We start from the raw sequence: 9359 nt of genomic DNA, 5'->3' as shown, positions 1-9359 counted from the left end.
CTGGTAAGAAAATCAACCTGTGATTTTACAATATGCTTGTCAACATGAAAATCCTCACAAAATGCTTGGCATGCCTAGAGTTTTCCTTGTGTCCCATAGGAGGCGTTTGATCGATGTGTCGTGCCTAAGCACCTCCTAGGCCTCACCTTTTCCAACAGAGGGCAGTGCCATGATACCGGAGAGGCATGTGTCCTTTCTGATCCCGTTAATTAGATCTAATAAGTGTGTCTGACATGTTGCTTCTGTTGGTTTGATTCTTTAGGGAGTTGGAATAATTTCTCAACGTTATGGTTGAGATTCTTTTGGTTCGACAGCCTACACATATAGGTCATCATCCTCGTCCCAAGTATGTTCATCGCATCACTCACGTTTTCCAGTATTTTCAGATATGTGACTCAAGGGGCTTCCGGAAACATTTATATGATCAGGTTCCTGAAGGTGAATGGCAGTACCGCTGCTCCGGTCCAACTTGATGACTCCAAGAAGTTCCATTGTAATTCTTACTTGTAGGAGTTGCTTTATAATTTCTTGGATCATGGATCCCAAGCTATGTATCTGTAATGTTTGTGAGTAAGAATAAAGTACATGTGTTTCTAAAAAGAAGATCTTTTCCAGAATAAATATAGCATCCGGAGAAATTAGTGGACAAAACCCATACTCTCCATTTCACGGCATGCCAAACATGGTTACATCTTACCCGAGGAGACTTTTCCTCTCAACCCTAGGCGTTGCCGCCACACTTCCCTACACAGTGTTGCCTTAGTCCACCTCCTCTTCCCCATCAGGCGGCCTTGTCGGCGACAAGAGAAGTGGGGACCCGTCTGTCTTGTTTTATTTTTCTTAGGTTTTTTTTGTTCGGCGACATCGACGATGTGGTCATGGCGATGGTGTGTTAAAATAAGGTCTCTTGAGTCCTCCGTACCTTGAATGTGTTCGATCCGGCGCCGACGAAGGACTTGTGCGAGTTTGTGTCCCTAGATCTGTTGGTTCCCTTTTGATCGCGCAGTTCGTGTATCTTCAAGAAGAGCTATTGGTGTGGCAACTCCGACATCTTCTTCCATGTTGTTCAATGGCTTGGCCCGGTTTCTCCAAACCTTTGAACTGGTTGTGATGGATCACAAGCTTGTTCTGCATGGGGTGATGCACAAGCCGATGCTGCTTCAGCGATTTATAGATCTTCTCTCAAGGGGCGAGTGATTATTGCAGTCTTCAAAACGTGGTAGGCAAGGGCGTTTGCAGGTGTCGCTTTCCTTTTCTATTGGTTCAGTTCAATTTTAAATCTCCGGCGGGCCGTGTACAATGGGGGGAAGAAGAAGACTAATATGCTTTCAATGTAAAAAAAATTTGGGTGTTCTATGTCTAATTGTCTATCCATTGTACTGGCTTTTCTTTTACTCAAATATGCCCTTTGGGTGTCTTTATTCATAAAAAAACATGGCATACAAGTTAAAAAACATGTAAAAGAAAATAGAGTTGCTAAACCTCAGTCGACTGGGACTTAACTAAGTCTCAGTCAATGCAATATTCGTGGGATTTTACATGAAGATCCATGCAAAAAAATTCCTTCTTTTGTTTTTCTTTTTTCTTTTTTGCATGTTATGTCACTAGACTTAGACTTGGTTAAGTCTCAGTCGTCGACTGAGACTTAGCCACACCCAAAAGAAAAACGCATGCACATGATATACACCTAAAAACATGCATGGTTTAGAAGAATATTCCACTTCTCAAACACAATATATGTTCGTAATTTAATTTTGTACAGAAAATACTTCATACAAAATAATTTGTGGATGGAAATAAAACATAACATAATTAGGCAAATGCTTATAACCATGACGTAAATTAAGCATCTCATTACTGGAGCTCCATAAATAATAGGCTATCAATCAGTGCGTTGATTACGTCCTTCTCTTCCATATATACCGACGCCAAACGCCATCCTGACCACTACGTATATATCAAGCCTACACAGATCCATATAAACAAAACAATAGCGCCGTGCCAAGCACCCTGTCCTGACCGGCAATGCCTCTCCGGCGACTGTGCCTGTGCGGCCTATGCATGTGCCTCCTCCTGACCGTCGCCTTCGCTGGCGGACGAAGCCCCCCACCGCAAGAGGCCACTGTATTGGCCGGCGGCGACTGCTACAAGACGGTGACCGGTGTGCCAAGATCATGTGCTGGGCAGTTGATCCGGGCGCTCTTCTCCGGCGACAAGCACAATCACCGACTACTGCTGCGGGCAACTCGCCTGCGTCGGCGAGTCCACGTGCGCCTCAGCGCTCCGTGGCGTCTGCCCATACCCGGAGAAGAATCTGCCCTGCCCGCCTCACCAGCTTGACCATGTCTACGACAGACACGGCTAATTAACACACGTTAGCCTACGTACCCTATCCTATTACTCTGCATACATAGTTACATGCATGCATGTGTTGATGTGTGTGTGTGATATGCAATTCGACTTTTAGTTTTTTTTTTTTGAGACAAAATTCGACTTTTAGTAGTATCGTGGGAGAAGTTTGCTGGACTTGATAGTCGATCTCAACAACAACAAAAATTGGAAAGCAGGATAGCTGGGCCTCACGGTGATTCACATAGCCAACCCGTAATTTTTTGTCCAATGAATTACATTCTCAGTCACTAAAATTAGGGGATGCTCTTGCTATGGTGCCTGATGTTTTAAAGTAGTTGTCCCGTTTCGAAAATTCTGTTTAGCGATTCAGTTTGGGCTAAATCATGATTTGTTAGCAAATCTTAAACATGTGGTCGTGGGCATACAATTAGGTGGCCAAAAATAATGAATCATTGACTAGTTGACACAATGCTCCTTCCTCTGATTAAGGACATTTTTAACCAACTCCCGAAATTCAGCTTCCAAAACACGGGCAACGCTCGTAATGGGCGCAAAAATTAGGCATCTCATGATTTGAGTTCCAGAATTGAACCATCAGGCAAACGTGTTGACCGTCGATCACAACCTCCTCTTTATATGTATATATACCCCCTCCATTTCTATTTACTCCGCATATAAAATTTAACTTAAGTCAAAGTTCAGAAAGTTTGATCAAGTTTATATTAAAATATATCAACATCTGCATTACAAAAGATATAGAATAAGAAATTAAATTCTGATGCATCTAATAACATTAATTTGATATTGTAAATATTGATATTTTCTACTTAAGAGAAAACTTATATCTCTACTTCCTAAAAGAACCGTACGTTGTTAGTTTCGTCAAGCCCTCCCGCACCCCCACGTGATTGATTTTCTTCACGTCCTCCCCACGTTGGTTTTCCATGGAAACCACTCCTAAAAAACCGACGCCAATTGATTCCCTTGATATCCCACTTGTCACGCTCCCCGTCCTCGACCTCCCACCAGCGACGCTCCAGTGTCTACATTGCCGGACACTCAAGGATTTGCCGCTACCGCCAGGAGATATTTTGCGGCGTCGAGTAGGGGATGGTCGAGAGTTCATGTCCTCCCGAGGCCGCCGCCGCCGAGCTCGTATCGTTAGGCGGACATGGAGTCGATGCGGCCGCCGGCCACGCCCCGTTCTTCTCCCTCTCCCTCCCGGTTCATGCTCCCCTACCTCTTCCCCCATTCCCGAGGTCAATCGTGATGAACTCCTGATTTCTGAACATATATGTTGCTTGTTGTGCTGCAGCTTGTGGGTCGTTGTGGTGGGGTGTGGCAACTCCCGATACGGCAAGACCTACTGCGGTAGGGCGCCAATGGCGACGACGTCACCTGCATCAACCTTTACCTGACCAACGTCCAGCCTATTTTCACTTGGCAGTAGGTGTTGCTGATGCCATTTGAAATTCCAAGCAATCTCACCCTTTGCAGGTTCGTCTACCCATGTCACTATCCCCCGCAACAAGTGACAACTCGGTAACGAGCATCGCTGAGAAAAGAAAACTGGGAGATACCATGTGAACCAAAGTGCAGCAGTTCTTGTGGAGGCTAAACCATAATAGTTTCCCTTTGAGACTCTCCCTGAAGCGTACAAGAATATTGTGGCATGATGTGTGTGTGTGCTGCAAAAGATTAGATAGGCACAGCCCCCGTTTATAAGATGCAAGGAAGTCAAGGAACTATGGAGAAGTTTGGACCTAGGACTACATCCACATGAATACATGGATGCTAAAGGAGTAGTACAAACAGTACCAGACCTGTCGGAAGATCGAAGAGTGCTGGTTACGAGCCACCGAAACAAGGTAAATGCCGGGGAAGGGAGCGGGGATATAGTCATGCCACAATTCGGCTTGACATTTCAGTTCCGTGGAGCGCAAGCGCACGCAGGTAGCAGCGGCAAGCCAACAACACAGTTCCTTCTCTGAATTTGACCCTCTCCAATTTTCCTTGAATCATTTGCAAGCTACACAAAGTGGCAAGCCAGCAACACAATTCCATCGTCTCTGAATCTGGTCCTGTCCACAGCTAATTTTGTCTGATTCATTCCCAATTTCTTTCCCTAAATTTTACTTAGGTTATTGTCTATTTGTTTGTGTTACCATAAATAAATTATGGAAGATCTTGTTCAGTGATCTTGTTGTGTGCAGATTATGAAAAGGCACAATTGTTTAACAAAAAATTTCAGTTGGTAGCATAAGCAGTTCACTCAATTGTGTTTACAGTTCAGTGTAAGTAGCCGGCAGCCATCAACCATGGAAGGCTGGTTATTCAATAATGTACTGAGTACTGATTACGTCTACTGTAATACTACATCTATAAACTAATATAAGACGTTTTAGATCACTAATTTAAAACATCTTATATTAGTTTACAGAGCTAGTATATAAATGCTTCAGAATTTGTATTGTCCTTTAGCTTGGCCTGCCCACCTTTTTGTTCGTAGCTCCTCCACTGACTCAAAGGGAATGGAGATGATGTCAATCTGTAGTTTACTTCTAACGGCTGCATGTCATGTAATAATAGAGCAAAAAAACTTTTTACTGCTTCGTCACCCATGGACTAATTGTGTTATTCTTTACTCCCTATGATGAAAAGCAAGTAAAACACACGCATCAATGTCTGTTCAAAATTATATATTTTTCTTCAAATTAAATTATGATGTGTAATAACATATTTGCAGGAAATAAATACTATTGATATGTTGGATGAAAGCTAACATGATAGTTTGTGTTCTCTCTACAGGAACTAGATAGACATGTAATCTCAGATGCTTAGTTGATGAACTTTTTCATAATATACATGTGATAGTTAGGCCAACCCAAATATCCCTTTTCCTTACATGTTGGGTATAATGGGCCTTTTAATTTATTATGAAGAATGGTATTTGTGACTCAAAGAACAAGCCGTATCGATGGAGGTGGCGAGCATGGATTTGTAGGTGGAGACTGTGGGGAGGAAGAACAAGAATAAGAAGAAAATTGGTTTGGCAGTAGAAAGGTTGAAAATGTCACCTGAAGTGCATTATTAGAACTTAAAGGTGTATGTTTGACATGAACAGTAACGAGCAACTAGAATATGTGTGCCCCTGTGCAACGCATAGGCATTCACCTAGTGTTAAGTAAAAAGAAGCAGAGGGAGTACAGACGGTTGATCTCAATTCTAACACTGGAAATCAGATACCACATTATCCTTCAACGTCAAAGCTCCTAGGAATAGGGGCTCTAGTTGCTCCCTATGGTAAACAATCAAGAAGTGACATCTCATCCATCTCTCTCTATCTCTTTGTGATTCCCTTCATTTTTCACTCTCCCTCATGCCTGCAACACAAGTTCCAACTCCTTGCCCTCGCAATTACACAGTCGCCAACCTCCTCTAAACTTTATTCATGGGACATGCCTCTTTCCACATAATTGCACCGGTAGTAGCGGCCCCAGTGCTTGCAGAACATCACCTCCCGATGAGAAGGTCACCTAACGACTCCTCTCCCCCTCTGAGATGCACCATCCCACCGCTAAATAGCTCCCCCATGATATTCATCAGCTAAAAGCCACCCTAACCCTATCCTACTCAACCCATCAAGTGATGGCCGCAAGCAGACAGATCACCACAATACCTTCTGGATGGAAGTATTGTGCCAATATACATCGAAGTAAAGGATCAAAATGCATTCACTTTACCACAACTAGTGAGTAGTGAGTCACATGGACTAGTTGCGAACGGGTTGTGTATGCACCTAGAGATAGCCTACCAATTATCGCTTCAACAGGACAACGGTGACAAGGATAAGATAAAATAAAGTAAAACCAAGAGAAAAGTGAAAGCAAAGACTATAGCTAAACAAAATTAGGGCAAGTACCATAAAGTGAAGGTGGTATCAAGGCTTTGATATCATTAGTGGTAATGGGGTGATATACGCTTTCTCGAATTTTGCGGCACTAAAACAAACCTATAGAGAAATTAGGATACCAAATTCATGTTCGAGTTAGCAGATACTATCAATTATATATATAACTAAAGATAAAGAAGATATAAATAAAAAAGAACCACAAGAGTAAGAGAAAAATCAGGAACAAAATACAATACATTTATTGCATTCTTCTAATTGATTGCAATCAAGCTCGCCTCGATCTATTTTCCAAAGAAAAAAGATTGAGCAGATTAAAAATAGATCACGATATGATCATTTTTTTTCAAAAAGATCAGATCTATTACAAAGATTCACAGAAGTAGAAAGCACCTCATACGTAATAAAAATACAAAGCACCTCAGACGTAATAAATATTACATGTTCGTGTCGCCGCTCCCATACCAGAGCCGGTGTCAATGAATCTTTGAATCGATCTGAAGAACCTGCCGCCAAATCTCGCCGTTGTGCACACATGGTGGTTGGTGAGAAACCCTAACCTCGCTACCCTGAGGAGCTGGCAGGAATCTACGTTGGAGAACCGTGTAATCCATCTTGACGGATGAACTTGAGGAGGATGAGATCATGGAAGACTGACTCAAAGAAGAAGCACCGCCATTCGTTTGAGTGTTGCCCCTGCTAGGACTAAAACCCTCTTATCTACTAGCCCTAGCCGAGGTACCAGGAATGCCCTCCCTAGCACCGACCACCGGAGCGCAGATGAAGGTGAGGCGAATCCATGGGCTCGCTGGAATATCAAGGGGAGGAAGACTTTCCCTAGTAGCCTTGCGAGAGAGGAATGAAAAAGTGGGATTTTAGGTAATTAATCCTGTCAAGATATGATCATTGGATTTGAAAAATTGAGATTCGATGGTAGTAGTTAAGTATTTTATCCAAAAATAGAAGATAATAAGACAATGCTTATTATCATAGCGCAATTAAGCAACTAATAAAAATGTGCTAAAAAACTAAGCCATCAACCAATACATTCATTATATTCACCCCCTATATATACTAATGCCAAATGCCATCTCAATCGATACCACTATATTTACACCGTGGAACAGCACCAGGGCTGTGATAATAAGAAAAGATGAAGAGGATACAAATAAAGTAGAAATACATTAAAAGGAAAAAATAATGGTTATGAAATGCAGTAATTTTTCTTTATTTTTTAATTAATTGCTATTAAACTAGGTGGAAGAGATTGAGTCGAATAAAAATAGATCATGATGCGCTCATTAGACTTGAATCAAGATTGGATAATTTAAGACTTCATCCAAAAACAAAACAAAAACATTGAGGCGAATAAAAATAGATCATGGTGCTATCATTAGACTTGAAAATCAAGATTTTATAATTTAAGGCTTCACCCTCAAACACGAGATAACTAGACAGTGCTTATTATCACGCCACAAATTAGGCAACTAATAAAAATGAGCTAAGAAAATAAGCCACCAACAAATGCAGTCATTATATTCACCCCCTATATATACCGAAGCCAAACACCATCTCGATCGATCCCACTATACCAACAACACACTACAGCACCACGGTCGTACCACCAGCAATGGCGCTCCGGCAACTCTACATCTGCGTCCTGTTGGTATTTCTTCTCCTGGTGGTCGCTTTTGCTGGCCGCCCAAGCACGCCACAGCAGACGTCCATGGCCTTGGCCCGCGACGACTGCTACAAGACTGTGACGAGTGTGCCGAAGTGGTGCTCGGGGCAATTCATCCAGGCGCTCTTCACCGGCAACAAGAACATCATCACCGAATACTGTTGCGCACAGCTCACCTGCGTCGGCGAGGCAACGTGTGCCTCCGCGCTCCACGGCGTCTGCCCACCCCCCAAGACTAATCTGCCATGCCCCCCGCACCAGGGCGGTGGTATCTATGATAGACATACGTAGTACCCTACATATACATACATAGATGCGTATGTATGTGGCTTATCAAAAGAGAAGATGCATATGTATGTGTATGATCTGCAATTTGAATTTTGGTCGTACTTGGAGATGTCTGCTACACTCTAATAATCGGTCTGATGCGTGCATGTACATGTGGTTGCAATTCTTTGTCGTGTGAATTACATCTGCAGTTCTTAAAATAAAAGAAGGCAATTTTCTCCATGCACCTATGGTTTTTTTCAGCAGTTTCATTCAAAACTGTTTCGCTGCGTTTTCAGGCAAGTTAAACACACCTCTGATGCCTTAAATTATCCTACGCTGTCATTTTGACTTCTAAAGTTCAAAAATACACAAAACAAGTCTTCTAACTTGTTCGATCCTGCAAATACGACGCCTCTTCCCAAAACGAGGCATATGCCTTGCCCATATGGCGTGCCAGTGTGGTCGTGGCCCACCTATCACTGGCAGGGAGGGAGACATAAAGGAGCTGGGTGCCCTGCGTGTGCTGATCTTTGTGCAGAAACCCCCTCATGATTTGTCTAATTACCCAAAAAAGCCCTTGACCGACCCTGACCAGCAGGTCCGACCTGGCAGTGAACACAAAAAATGGTAAATCGCGGGGCAGGTGGCCATTTTGACCCGACGACCTGGTACCATCAGGCTCGCATTGATAGCCACCTGAATGAAGGACAACACAGTTTTATATATTTTGCTATATATAATGTGTGGGCCCGACCAGCTCGTCTCTTCTCTTCTTCTACCTTTGGACGCAGATGCATATGCAAAAGTTAATTGCACGGAAGTACCACAATTGAGGCTGTATGTGCTGATTGGTACCAATTTCCGTAATTTTTACATGTTAGTACCAAGATTGGGAACGTGTGGCTACACAACGACCTAAACTCCGTATAAACATGTATTGGCGCTGAAACTGACCGGCGCGGCCCTCCTGTCAAGGGTTGACGTGGCATGTTCTTTCACAAAAAAACCATGGATTTATATGTAATCAAGCAAATGCCCCTGCTTGCAAAAAAAGAGGCTGACAGTTTTTTTCCCGCAAAAACAACCCATGCACAGGGCCCCCGACAGGATTCGGTCCTGGGTCATGAATATTTGTGTGTGTGTGTG

Source organism: Triticum aestivum, chromosome 3D, assembly GCF_018294505.1.
Source record: "Triticum aestivum cultivar Chinese Spring chromosome 3D, IWGSC CS RefSeq v2.1, whole genome shotgun sequence".
NCBI lineage: Eukaryota > Viridiplantae > Streptophyta > Magnoliopsida > Poales > Poaceae > Triticum > Triticum aestivum.
This window is presented reverse-complemented; position numbering follows the sequence as displayed.